Here is a 14,914-nt window from a genome sequence, read left to right as displayed (position 1 = left end):
TACTTTCTTCCAAATCACACTCACAAACTGTGGCTCTCATTTGAAGTTGCAACAAAGCTTTCCTTGTTGGAATTCAGTAAACTGTTGGGTTTTTTTTCTAGATCAAATACGAAAAGATTTACATTGATGCCCAAATTTTCAAGACTTCTACTATCCTGCACACTTTAAGGTCAATGAATAAAATGACCCCTCCAAAAAGCAATTCAGTCTCTATTTCAAAGCGTAGCAAGGATTCAAACAGTTAATGTAAAAGGGCCAGGTTGCCCTCGCTGTTCCCCATCAATGCCCTTCAAAAGCCAAGAGGTAGCTGTCTCTGAGAAAGCACCACAGCACCACAATATTGTATTGCACAGAATCATAGAATCAGCTAGGTTGGAAAATACCTTTAAGATCAAGTCCAAATCACTGCATACCATGAAATCATAAAACAACTTAAAGGGGAGAAGCTGCAGGAATGCTGTTTAGACAACTGTTCATAAAATTCAGAACACACTTGGCTACAAGCATTAAAGTTCTGTGTTCTCTGATATTTCCAGAATGATTGAAGAATTATTTTCAAATCTCAACAAGATTTAGCAGGAAAAGCAAACCAAGTTCCACTATTCCTGTTTACTCCAAAAACCTGGCTACTGTAATTGAATTACAACTTCCAAATGTTATGCCTAAGTTCAGCAATGGCCAGACCATGTCTACCTATTGTTTTGCTTATACTGTCTTTCAGTTTAAGTAGTTTCCCCCCTTTTAGCTGTCTCCACTTGTACATGTATGGACAGCACTTACATATATAGTTTCTGTAGCTGGACTGCCCCAGACAAGCGCTTTAATCTTTCTCTGCTGTGATACCCATTTCCCCATTCATCCCAGGAGCCTGTCTCTGCACACTTCAATTTCTTCTCTTTTCTCCTCAAACCAGATTACTATTTCTGACACAGTTTAGTTGATTTTGCAATTGTATGTGTTACCAGATGGTTGTATAACGCCACCAGTAATTTCCTCTGTCTACTGGAAATACCTTCTGTGTCTATGTCCCCAGAGCACATATGCCTTCATAAATGCCCCATGCTTTTTGCTCAGTTACTTCGTACCCTTCTCTACTTTGATCCTTTCAATAATTCAGCCTGCATTCTTCTAACCAACATTTTGGCTGTAATGCCCTGAAGCACAAGGCTCCAAATTTCATACCACTCCTATTATTCCATCCCTTCCAAGGAAAAGAGGTGAGGTGGAAAGAAGTATTCTGTACCACAAAGATGTTTCAGATCACTCCATGTCTGGGCACATGCCCTATGAAATCCCCCAGAATTTCAATGTAACACTTTTTCATGTTAAGAGTACTTTTTCATCTTCATGTCATCAAATTCTAGCAGCAAGATCCCTTTACATATACCTTTGTCATTAGATGAATCAGATAATGCAAGACTGATCTGACAACTGATCTATAATGATTCCACTAAGAAGCTCTGAGCTTGTTTCCCTCCCCTCAGCTAGGTCCTTTATCTTAGGCCCTTCCAAACAATTTCTCTACTAGATCGCAATTTCTCCTATTTAGCCAGCAGTTTGCAATAGAGCACCACATCACTTACTGTGTACATATTCAGATGAAACGACAAAAATGTCTATGTAGAAAATAAGGGTTTTTTCGTCAAAAGTCAGCTTGCCAAGCTCTGCCTTTCAGAGGCTGCACTGCGTTCCACTTTCTCTATACCTCATTATCTTTAATTATCCTTTAAGCATTAACGCATCTCATTACAAAACCAGCAGAGTGCCAAAAATTCAAGAGGTTCAGAAAGCACCACAAACTGTTATTGTACTTGGGAATGGGCTGCCTGTTTAAGAAACAAACAAACCAAACAACCCCAAATACCCAGCAGCAGTGCCTGCTGTAGGCAGTAGCAGTGAGAAGCTTCATCACAAGTAGCCAATCTGCCTCTCACTCCAATCCCCCTGCATCCACTTCCTCTACTCTAACTGGCCCCCTCACCTTGCTCCCTCTGGCCAAGTAGTTACCCCAACTCTGATTTTGTGCAGGCTACCTAAGGATTTCTTATCCGTCATCTGTGTGTAGCTTATCCGTGGTTGGGATTATCTCTTTTGAAGATCATAACACTTTCCTAGGCAGCAGACAGAACACCAAACCATCAGCTCCCTAGTACTGTCTGATCTGGATCCTATAAGGAGATGATTAAAAAAAACCCAGAAGATTAGTCCTGCTCAGCACTTAAAATATGGTTACGGCACAGCATTAATATCGAACTGAAGTCATTTTTCAGATAGCATAATATTAAGGGGACACATTTCTTTTTATCCTCATGTCGTGGTTTAAACCCAGTCAGGTAGCTTGTTCACTCACTCCCAGTGAGTGGTGCCGAGCTGACAACAATCGAGGTCCGTGTCCGTCTTCCCCCCCTGCCTCCCCGCACCGGGGCTCTCCCCTTCCCCGCTCCCGGAGGAACGGGGAGGAGGATCGAGAGAGTGCAACTCCTACGGGTTGAGACAAAAACAGTCCAGCAACAAATCACCACCGCTACTATCAGCTACAACAATGATAAGGGAAAATAACAAGGGAAGAGAATACGATACCACCGGCCAAGAGAAACGAGCTCCACCCGGAAAACCCTGTCCTTCCGGGTCACTCCCAGTTACCCCTCACCCCGGGCATGACGTGCTGTGGTATGGAATACCTCCCCGGCTAGCCCGGGTCAGGCGCCCCGTCTCTGCTTCCTCACAGCCTCCCCTCCTCCCTGGCAGAGCATGAGCCTCACAGAGTCCTTGGTCAGGGTAAACATCACTTAGCAACAACCGAGAACATCGGCTTCACCAACACTGTTCTTAAACTGGAAGTCAAAACACAGCACTGTACCAGTTAACACAAAGGAAAAACATGACTGCTACTGCGGAACCCAGGACACCTCACTACTGAGTTTTGGGATTACCAGTGAATACAGAAAGAAGAATATCACAGAGAAATAATCAAAACTAACTCAGCTTCCTGTAAAATTTGATTAAGTTGTACTTCTGCAGCTAATGGACAGTATAAGCAACAGGAAAAGATAAAAAGTGTCAGTTCCTTCTTCCCCCTCTCCAACTCCCCAAGACAGATAACTTCATAGTTCTACATTTTTTTGTTGCTGAGGAGCATTTCTTATAGTCCTACTATGATATATAAAAGGCACATTAAGATAAACGGATAATTTTATGGGTATATGACAAAGTATGTGTAAAACGCAGGAGGAATATTTTAATTTTAAAAATAATAAACTGAATCACCAAATACAAGCAGAAGCTCAAAATAAATCCTTAAATCAGTCAAGCAGATGTTGCTTCAAGTGCAAGGAAACAGCTGCTCTAATGAAAGGTTAAAGTATTTTCTTATTTATAGTACAGCATGCCACTGACATTTCGTTTGCATGTTTGTCTATATATATGCACATATATATATGTGCATACATATATAAAAGATATATATATCCTTATATTTTTTAACTTTGGCTTGAATGAATCTTAAGTCTTTTGAGTTGCACATTGCACTACCTCAAAGGGTTTGAAGCAAAGAATCTTAAAACTTGCCTTTAAATTTAGGGTCTAATCTCATTCCCTCAAGAGCACTGGGAAATTTAATGGCTTGCAACTGCTGTACTACTTACTTCTGCAAGCCTGAGAACACCACTTCAAACAGACTACAGGGGATCTGAAACAAACCTTTCTGGCAAAATGCCTACAATGAAAGATCATATCTAAAAGGAAAGGGGGCAGGGGGGGAAGAGCATATGTGCATACACATTTACTCAAAGAAAAGTGCAGGAAAAAAAAAACAAAACTTGTTTAGATAGGGAAGTTTTGACACAAAAGCAGCAATTTTTTTCAAGTTACGAAAGGATTCCTAGTAGTCTTAGCTACCCTGTATCCTATTTCTTGTGTTAAAAGTTAGCAAGGCAGTCATATCTGTTTCCCATGCATGCCTGAAGCCCCTCCATCCATGCTTGTCAGAAGAGCCTTGGTGCTGTGACACTGTTGTGATTCCCATGGCCCTGACAACTTTGTTCTTCCACAGGCGTCATAACAACGACCATCCTGATATTTTTTCCAGACTACCAAAGCGAATTCCAGTCTTTTGCTACAGCAAACTGATAAGGAATAAATACATCCTCACGTTTATGCATTATCACAGCAACTGCAAGGTTACTGATGAAAGCAGCGATGAACAGCTCCAGCATCAGCAGTAGGACTGAACACAATGTGTGGACCACATCCCCTCTACACAGTTGCATAATAGCACGCTCTGTTTGTGCTCTCAAGCACGCAAACCTCACCCTTGCCCCCCAAACCAACACCAATCTCATCATTACAGCTCCACTAACTTCCCCATCAGTGCACTGCATACACAATAAAGAATGTCAGTGTAATTAAACAGTGTAAAACAAAACCCCTACATACAGTGTAAAAGAAAAACCCTACATAAATTAAAAATATATATCTATGCAAAGACTGCTGTAACAACTGTGACCACAACTTTTGGAACAGAAATCTGGATGATGTATATGCAGATGTAGAATAAAGTGTGTTTTGCTATAGGTATCTGCAACGGAGTTTGTTCATTCTTTAAGGTGTAACTACAAACTGTCTTGGTGCCACAGTGCTTCTAATTTCACAGCTAAAGTTAAATAAGTGAGAAGTCACTTAAAAATGCAAGAAAGGAGACATTTACAACCTACATGATGTTTCTTGATGTTTAGGTGACTTCCCACCTATTCAGCTAAACAAGTTACTTTGTTATCAATTTCATACTCCAGCAGCAGCTTCCACCTTACAATTAAAATGCAGAGGACGGAAGTGTCACATCATGTTATTCTACGCCAAGTTTAAACTAACTGCTTTTCTTCAGCTGTTTAAGATTAAAACACGTATACAAGCCTATTTCCACCCTCACCCCTTTTCTTAACAGATGTGAAACTGAATTAAAAACTAACAATGGACCAGAAGGGAAAGTGATAAGAGCATTCAGAAACACAGACTAAAGTTTCACTTCTCAAGATGCAGTACATTTAGTTCAAGTTCTTAAGTGTGAGAATTAAGTTTGTTCTCCAAAGATGCATCAGAGCTTTCTAACTATTCCAGGCCAAAGAGAACCTCACAGCACCATGCAGTACGTTTAACCAACTCAATTCCACCCAAATTCTCATAGGTGGTTGAACCAAGTCTGAATAATGTAAGTGAAACATTACACAGGCAATACAGCAGGGACCTGCAGGTTCTAGAGTCCAGTTCACTCCTAAAGTAGATACATAAACCCACGTAATCCATTCTGGAAATATATCCACCAGAATATAAGAACTTTGCTTCTGACACCCCCTGGAAGACTGTCCCATTGAGTGGAGCTTTCTTCTGTTTCCCAGCATAAGTTCATTACTGGACAGGTTACCTTCCCTGATGCCAGACCTACTTGGGCTCTAGTTGTAATAGGCTTTTTTCCCCCCTTGGGGTTTCGATGGGTTTCTTCGAGATCTCCAGACAAGGACACACTTTGCTAAAATACACAAGCAAAGGTTTTCCTCATTAACAGGCTGCCCTTTGGTGTAATCACTGTCTTCAAAGCTCTGAAGCACATCAACAGAGGTTAAGGAAACTGGACTTGTATAGCCTAGAAGCCTGGTGGGCATCTGTTAGCAGCCTTCCTTTGCCTGAAATAGCAAGATAATGACCTCTTTACTGAGATTCAAGACAGAATAACAAGAGACACAAGTCATAAATAGAAACAAGATACTTTGAACTGTGGTAACGAAGAAAATTTTTACCTCCAGTGACATCAAAGCAGTGGAAGAGGTCACCCAGAGATGCTTTGGAAGCTCAGTCCTTGGGTGTTTTTGAGACCCAACTGAAAGTTTGAGTTCATAGAATTGTTGGGTTGAAAGGAACCTCAAAGATCATCTCGATCCAACCCCCTGCCATGGGCAGGGACATGTCACACCAGGCCAGGTTGCTCCAAGCCCCATCCAACCTGGCCTTGACCACTGCCAGGGACTGGGCAGCCACAACTTGTCTGGGAAACCTGTGCCAGTGTCTCACTACCCTCATAGCCAATCTAAATATATCCTCTGTCAGTTTAAAGCCATTCCTCCTTGTCCTGTCATTCCATGCCCTTGTAAAAAGTCCCTCTCCAGATTTCTTGTAGGTCCTCTTTAGGTATCGGAAAGCTGTTTTAAGATCTCCCCTGAGCCTTCTCTTCCCCAGGCCGAACAAGCCAAACTCCAGACGGTCTTCATGAGAGAGGTGCTCCAGCCCTCACAGCACCTCCATAGCCCTACTTCAGTGGTGACCCTGCTTCCAGCAGGTCACTGGACTAGAAAATTTCTCAAGGTCCTTTCCAAAGTGAATGATCCTACAATTCACTTTAAAGCCAATGCACATTAGTTTTGATTCATTCTTCGTAAGTATGCATGAGTAGAATTACAATAACAATTCAGGGATTTATAAAATTACACTAGAGCCTCCTTAAATTGACTGCAAATGCCTCTCCATTTTCCATACAAATAACACAACTGTATCACACTCGTAATGCAGTAATCTTGCAATGCTCTTCTTTAGTCCAGTCACTTCCTTCAAGCTTGCATTACAAAATACTGCTTTTAACCATGTTGTACAGGATATTTTTATAATAATGCCATGAATTTTGCTATTAATTCAGTCTTTGAGACAATCCAGTCTTTTCCATACAACACCATAATCTTCTGTACTACTTGTGCTCCAAATTTTCATTGTCAGATTTCATCAACATACTGATTTTCCTTGTGTCATATCAGAAACATCAGAAAGACAGTCCCCAAAATTAATCTAAAAAAAATTATACTAAGCATGACTGCCATCCTGACACTTCCACATTAAATGCTGTTATCTCACCATCCTCCCCACCCAAGTCACACACCATCAAACCCTGCCTTCCAAAACCAGTGCTGTCCTACTCAACATCAACTACTTACTGAAGTCCAGACCAATTACGCCTCTTCTGCATTTCCCTCATTTGAAAAACACTTTCCTTCCAAAGAAAATTGGGCAGTGAATCTATCATAATCTAACTTGTGAATTTTATTCCACTATTATTCTGCTCCTTCTCAATATCCTTCTTGAGGTGTTTATTAATTTGTCAGTCTCTCTCTCCAACCTTTCACTCATCTATCATGCATTTTATACTTTTAATGTCATCAACGTGAAGAAACACGAAGATGCAAATTCTTCAGATAAGCTCCTTACACTAACCCAGTACGCTTAGTTTAATCAGCATCTGCCCCCTTGAAATCCAAAGCCCTTGTGTACATGCCTATTTTGTTTGTTTTTCCATTTGATTTTAACTGTATCAGCTTGTGATTACTGGATTCAATGTCATTTTCTAAAGCAGCCTTCTGAAAATTTCCAGAGCTTTCTGTGATTTTAAGACATATCCAGAGTAATAATAATAGCACCTTCTTGGCCAAGAAACTAGCTGGTAGAGGGACTGAGATGTAGTTCAGAAAGGATGTAAGCAAGAAACATGAATCTGTAGCCCAACCATGCAAGCATTCTCATGAGAAGAGATCCTTGATTCTGGACTCATGTTCAAGAGTCACCTAGTAAAATAAAACAAACTTTAGTTCTTAGGAATCAGACTTCTAGACATGTGCTGTCACCAGATACTTTACAGCAAATCCAGGTAACGTAACTGCACTCCCTCAAGTGAACACTTAAAATTTACATTTGGCTATACTCAAACCCACTGAATTTAGCTTTAGGTGCACAAAAAGGCTTTGTTCTACCCTTACAATCCCTGGCACCTATAATAAATTTAATTCCTATCAGGAAAAAAAATGGGCATTGAACATGAAGTTATATAAATTGTCAGCATGACTGAAAAAAGATCTGGCTTCATTACTAGCTGGCTAAAGAACCTGTGTCATTCATTCAAAGCCACACCACTTGTGGAAGTAGGGCAATCCCACATGACACCCTCCATCCTGGTTTTGGCTCGGATAGAGTTGATTTTCTTCTCAGTAGCTGGTGCAGTGCTGTGTTTTGGCTTCAGTCTGAGAACAATGCTGATAACACATCAGTGTTTTTAGTTGTTGCTAAACACCTGACCCAAACTAACCAAAGGGGTATACCATACCACAGCACATCTACTTTCTCAAACAGGAATGGCTAAGGATGCTTTGCACTGCTAAAGAATAAGTTACCAAATTTCAGAGAAGTTTGAAGTGATGGGTGAAAGAAAACCAATAGGAAGTGTTATCAAATTTTATTTAGAAGAAGAAAAAGCAAAGTCCCATAAGTATTTAACTTGATAGCTATACTAGACCTAGCTGTCTCTGTGGAAACCATGACATTCTTTAGCTTAAAATAATATTGCTTGGTCACACTTCATGCATTCCCTCATGCCAGTTCAAATAACACAGGAATAATGGCAGTATATTCTTCAATATCCTCTTACGAGTTAGAGGGTTACCTTTTAAGAAGAAAAATCTATGACCCACTGTTCTTCAAAATAAATTAATACAGAAACTATAAAGTACAAGTAGATCATGATGGATTTCAGTGGAGTTTACACACTATTTCCTTTACTATCCTGGGGCAAGGCTGCAAGGGGAGAGGGGTAAGGTTAACACAACACATCAAAGCATCAGCTGGAGCTAGTGAAGGATCTTCACTGAAAATCAATTTTAATATAAAAGTAAAGAAACCTTTTATTGAAACATACAGATCTCATCCGTAACAGATTTTTCTATAATTTGTTGAAATAAGAGATGCAAGTACCCACTCAGGCATCATTTCTGTCCCAGCAGGACAAGATAATGGAGGCACTCCATCACCTGATATAATGGGAGCACTCAAGTATCTGGTCTTCTCAGCTCAAATGGCATTTTGTCTACTGTATCCCAGATGCTTGCTTTAATCACAGGGTACAGAATTAACCTGCCTACTACTAGCCCCCAAGTGAACCCACTCAGACAGGAAAATTCAGAGAAAGACCTACTCACCTGCACATGCAAAATACATTTCTCTTACATTATGACAGAATTGACAAAGTCCATCATAACTGCAATGTGTAAACTACAGCATACAGTAGACCATGTTTGGAACTGAGCTTTAAAATAAATAGGTAGCAAAAATGGCAGAAAGAACCACAATGGCATCCAAGCTTCTCACTTTTGAAGCTGATCCTTTCAACCCAGTGTTGGAGTAAGTGCATTTTTTTCTTTGAAATAAAGTGACTAAAATACAAAACAGAGAAACTGATACACTCCAGTTAAGACAAAATTTTGGTAGAGATTATTTAGCCATCAGTATAGCATGCTGAACCAGTCATTTCAAAGCACAAGAGTGGAAATAATAATAAAACTGCATCAAATATCAATGCAGACATGAGAGGCTTATGCTTGCAGACTGAAAAGGTCAGCTCTGGTGAGTACAGTCACAGCAAGATGGTAGTTAAAGCTTAGAAATCCACTACACAAACATGAATAATGATAACGATATGCACTTATTTGAATTCAGATTTAATTCTGATATAACTCAGCATTTATTCTACTGTATTCTGTAGAGAGAGTATTTACATAATATTTTAAAATTTTATTTAGGACAGCTCTATAGAATCTTTAAAAAGGGAGCTGCAACACCTGCAGGTTTGTGAATGCTCATTTTGTGAACTGCCTAACATCTCATATTTGAAAATAAACACTACTGCTTCTAACGGAGAAAATACAATTCCATGGAACAGGTTTCACACATAGCTGTTTTTTCCGAGTCCAAGGAGCAGACACTCTCCACCCCTTCTTAGTCCCCAGTCAATAATTTTTTCCTATCTTTAACCAATTTTGTGGGACTCAATTTGATTTAACCCACATTCCTAGAAGTTTCAGATGCAGCTGTTCCATGGTTACAAAGAATAAACTAATGATACGCATGGAGGAGTATACTGAATACTCCGTTTGTGCACCGTGAGAAAACTGAGGCAGAAACCTGAGTTTCCTGCTGCATTAACAGACATTTCAAAACCTGCATACACTATACCTAAGACTGGGAGGTATTAACAGTTTTATAACCACAGCAGGTCAGTGAGACCATAAACAAAGATGAAAGTGATCTTTCAGTTATAGCCTGGATGAAAACAAACATCAGCTTCAACCTGACCAGAAATAACATTTAGACAGGAAAAAAACAAAAAAAAACCCCACAACAAAATGAAGACAAAGAAAACATTAAGAATTGTCCTGGGTTCAGCAGCAGCAGTCATTTTTTCTCCTTCTTAGTAGCTGGGGCAGTGCTGCGTTTTTGACTTTCGGCCTGGGAACAGCGCTGATAACAGAGATGTTTTTAGTTACTGCTCAAATGTTTAGTCTGACCAAGGACTTTGTGAGTCTCATGCTCGGCCAGGGAGGAGGGAAATCTGGGAGGAAGTAGAGACAGGACACATGACCCAAACTAGCCAAAGAAGTATTCCATACCACAGCACATCATGCCCAGGATGTAAACTGGGGGGAGTTACCCGGAAGGGGTAGGGCACTGTAGGGTTGGACTAGGTATCACTCACTACTCTGTGTCCTGGGTTCAGCGATCACTGAATGATCACTCACTTCCCCCCCCTTCTTGCCCTCCCCCTACTCCCAGAGGGACAGAGAGGAGAATCGAAAAGAATGCAACTCCCACGGGTTGAGATAAGAACAGTTTAGTAACTAAGGTATAACACAAATCACTACTGCTACAACCAATGATAATAATGATAAAGGAAATAACAAGGGAAGAGAATACGACATCTCACCACCAGCCGACCAATTATAACCAATAACTCGCCCCACCCCACCAGACCAAGCACCCACCGATACCTCCTCCAACCCCACAGTCTCCCAGCCCTTCCAGGTCACTCCCAGTTACAGCGTGGGCATGACGTGCTGTGGTATGGAATACCTCCTTGGCTAGCTTGGGTCAGGTGTCCTGTCTCTCTTTCTCCCGGCTTTCCCTCCTCCCTGGCAGGGCATGAGGCCCACAGAGTCCTTGACCAAACCAAAACATCCTTGTTATCAGCTCTGTTCCCGAGCCGAAAGTCAAAACACTGCACTGCACCAGCTACCAAGGAGAAAAATGACTGCTACTGCTGAAACCAGGATACTCGGTCAGGCTGGGTATTATCGGTTGGCAGGTAGTATTGTATTCTCTTTCTCTTTCCTTTATCATTATTATTATTGGTGGTATCAGTAGTGATTTGCGTTATACCTTAGTTACTAAACTTAACCCATTCTTATCTCAACCCGTGGGAGTTGCGTTCTTTTGATTCTCCTCTCAGTTCCTCCAGGAGCAGGGGGGAAGAAAAGAGGGGGGGGAAGTGAGAGCGCGACTGCGTGATTTATGGCTGACTGGGTTTAAACCACGACAACAATACAGGAAAAAAACTGACATTTCAAGGGAACTGCTATTAACTTGGGGCAAGTCGCACATTGTCATGGATATCATCTAGCTCCACATGCTAGTTTTCCAGGGAAATAAGTCAGGGTTTTGAGGGGGGTTCAGTTTTAGGTTTTGGTTGGTTTGTTTGTTGGTTTGGTTGGGTTTTTGTTTGGTTGGGTTTTTTTTTGAGTTTTTTAATTATTCTTCTTCCATTTTGAAATCATAGGATGGTTAGAGTTGGAAAGAACCTTAAGATCATCTAGTTTCAATCCCCCTGCCATGGAGGATTACATCACTAGACCATGTCACCCAAGGCTCTGTCCAGCCTGACCTTCAGCACAGCCAGGAATGGAGCATTTATCACTTCTTTGGGCAACAACGGAAGGGGGCCTACAAGGATGCCAAGAGGGACTCTTCATCAGGGGCTGTAGCAGTAGGACAAAGGGTAATGGCTTTAAACTTAAACAGCGGAAGTTCAGGTTAGATGTAAGGAAGAAATTCTTTACTGTAAGGGCGGTGAAACACTGGAAAAGGAGTTTTAAAAAGTGATTTCTCATTTTAAGTTGTTTAAACACATGAAACTTTTATCAGCCTCTCTGCATTCCCGAGTTACTCTTTATTGGAGAAGTCCAATTGCTCTTCCTCCTGCTCCAACTTTCTATGATGCGAGACAGAAAAGCAATTAAGGAGCACTTCAAAGCTAGTGTATATATTAGTGTATATATTCATTTTTCAGTTCCCACCAAAATGGCACAAGTAACCAATTTTGAAAATTCCTTGGAAAATCTTTAAGTAAGGAAAAAATGCATTTATCTTAATAGTAAAAAACCCCCAAACAAACCCCAAGCCCTCACCACTTTCTTGAAAAGGAAAGGTCCATCCTTTAGTTCCTTATGAGAGCATAAAGATTCACGAGATGATACTTCTGCTCAGGAACAAATTGATCTCCGACACAAGGCCTATTTAAAAAATGTGCTACTACTCCTCAGTCCTCAAAAAGGGACAGTGACAAAGTACAAAAATAGCCTGACTTAGAGCAGAAAAGAAATAAAGGAAGAACAACGAAACAACCTTCTGAATACAACTTTGTCTTCTATTTTCTCTTGCAGTTAAGTGCTGCATTACATTGTTTTAATGCAGTTTACTTCGCAGTACAAAAAAACACACTCTGACTATTTGCCATTTAAACTAGACACAGCTTGAAAAATTCTAATTATACCTAAAGACTAACCAAGTGGAATGTGGTGCCCTGAATGCACCTTGTATCAGCTTTAAGCTATTAATAAGAACATAGTATGATAAAAAAAAAACAACTTCAAGATTTTCAGGACCTACATCCCACTGGGAACTTCAGCAACAGGACGCAAGTTTGCATCTTCTCACTCTACAGTCATTTGGGTACTCTGCTGACAGGCTCTTCACCTTGTACGATTCTGTATCTTGATCAGCACTAAAATACTACATTTTTCAACCCCTAAGAGAAGGTATCAAAAACAAAATGGAAAAAGTCTTAAATATCTTTTAAAACAAGAAAGAGGCAAAGAGCTGCACCCTGACTTAAGAGATGTATTTCAGTTCACTTGGGTGGAAACACCACAAAATTAATGTTTTATCATTAGCTACTGATTCCTAGCTTCTCCCCACTTACTGTGTACCATGGCAGGCAGCCAAAATTTTGCCATTTCAGAGTACTATCTAAATCACTGAGCTGTGATAATTAAAGGCAAGAGATGGGGCATTATATATTTTTGTCTCTGATGCAAAAGATAGTTCAAATTTTAATCAAAATGGATGTTCAATAACCACAGATCTCGTTTACTCCAGCAAAAGCAAGCGGCTTGAATATGAATGAGAACAGAACCTTTTCTAATTGTTTTCCTCCTAAAATAGCCCAGAGAAAACACTGAATTATGTGATGAGATCAAAGGCTGTGATGTGGATGCCAATTTATTCAGAATGCAACTTTTCAAGAGCAAACAGATTGACCTTGACCTGTGCCTGTACTTCTCGGAACAGAATAATGAACACTCTTTACCTTCCATTTTTCCTTTCCTCAATGAGTTGCCCTTAATGTTCAACAAAAATGTAAGACATGTTGATAGAAAGCTTACATGGTTTTGTTCTATTTAAACATTATGGCACTAATTCATCCTCAGGCTAAGCCTGCTGAAGTTAACTGACTGAAGTTAATGGAGTGATATTGCAGGTAAAGTCTGATCCAGTTATTTACTGTGCTCTGCAATCACTATTGAATACCAAAAGGCACAGCTTATCCACCTTTCTGTTACTGCATGCTTGTCAAGTGCTTGTGTTCTCCCAACCAGCTGGCAGTCTAAGAGTAATTCTCATCCTATTTCCATCATGAAAAGCACTAGTGCGTCCAGCCTGTCTACTAATGACTAAAACAGTTAAAGGCGCCCTTTCATTTTGGCCTCTTAACAATAGCTTCTCTGGTATTGTTAAGCCTTCTGCAGAGTCAGAAACATACAATTTACCAGTTGTTAGCTTACAGCTCAACTTCCTCAGATGATCCAGTTCCTGATCCCCTTATGTATACCACACAGTTCTGTTAAGTACTTGCCACCACAATAGTCAAGCAGCACCTCCAAAGCAGACTGCATCTGCCTGGCAAGGCACCTTCACCATTTTCATCCACAAAAAAAGTGTTCTCCTCAAAGAAAATTAGATTTTATTGGAGGGGTGGGAGGGAAGCTTTTCAGAGAGCACACATTTACCACATTTAATACCTTTTTCCTTTCTTCGTCTTGCATGTCCAGAGTCTACACAAAAAGCATTGACTTACATACAGATGTTTCATCCCAGCCCTCCAGAAAAATCTATCTACATACAAATATAAAAAGCACAAATTTAATAGGCAATTGATATTCAGGCATCTTCTAAGCATAAGTATCATCTTGATCTAGGATCTCACCAAACACTTAGCAGGAGGGGAGAATAGTGATGTCTTCTTGAAGGCATTACAGTCTTTTAATTGGTAGTGATTATAGGCAACACCAGTCATGGCTCTCACTTCTTACTGCATCAACAACTACATTTTCACAAGCCATCTGCTCTGTGTCATAGTGAGTAAGTTTGCCCCAGATTCACAGAAGCCAACATGTGTTCTAGCTTGCATCTTAATTATGGTTTACAAATCACTATGTATGGATAACTACAGAGGTATGTTACTGAAAGATCCCCAAAGTATCTATAATTCTTACCTTTAGAACAGAAAAGAATTAGTATTACTTGCCTGAACTAATTTTTTTTAATCTCTCTCTTGCATATTCTCAGGAGAATAAACAATTTAACAGGCGTCCCTCCTCATACATTGTGACTTTATTAATGGTTATGGTTCAGAGGGATTTTAAAGATTGTCTAGTTCCAGCCCCCCATGCCACAGGCTTTTGCTAGAATAAAATCATTTTAGATTTAAGTCCTATTCGAAATACTAAACTTTCCTGTACTCATGTTTTTAGCACACATGGTCAATACAGCTGTCACATAC

At 40.3% G+C, this 14,914-nt stretch overlaps 1 protein-coding gene and 1 long non-coding RNA gene across 2 annotated transcripts in view; both read right to left on the bottom strand.

Moving 5' to 3' along the window:
* UBL3 (ubiquitin like 3) overlaps positions 1-14,914 on the bottom strand; it is a 57,943-nt gene that overhangs the window by 10,523 nt on the left and 32,506 nt on the right. The window lies entirely within an intron of this gene.
* On the bottom strand, positions 1,330-4,436 carry LOC134161863 (uncharacterized). The gene is made up of 2 exons (XR_009964117.1): positions 2,910-4,436; positions 1,330-2,306 (listed from the first exon to the last, which is right to left on the bottom strand). It is a non-coding gene; the product is annotated as an uncharacterized LOC134161863 (long non-coding RNA).

This window comes from Pezoporus occidentalis, unplaced genomic scaffold (genome assembly GCF_034315485.1).
Source record: "Pezoporus occidentalis ecotype Australia unplaced genomic scaffold, CSIRO_AGI_Poc_V1 ctg18, whole genome shotgun sequence".
Lineage (NCBI taxonomy): Eukaryota > Metazoa > Chordata > Aves > Psittaciformes > Psittacidae > Pezoporus > Pezoporus occidentalis.
Note: the sequence above shows the minus strand (reverse complement) of the source record. Positions and strands in the feature narration are given on the sequence as shown.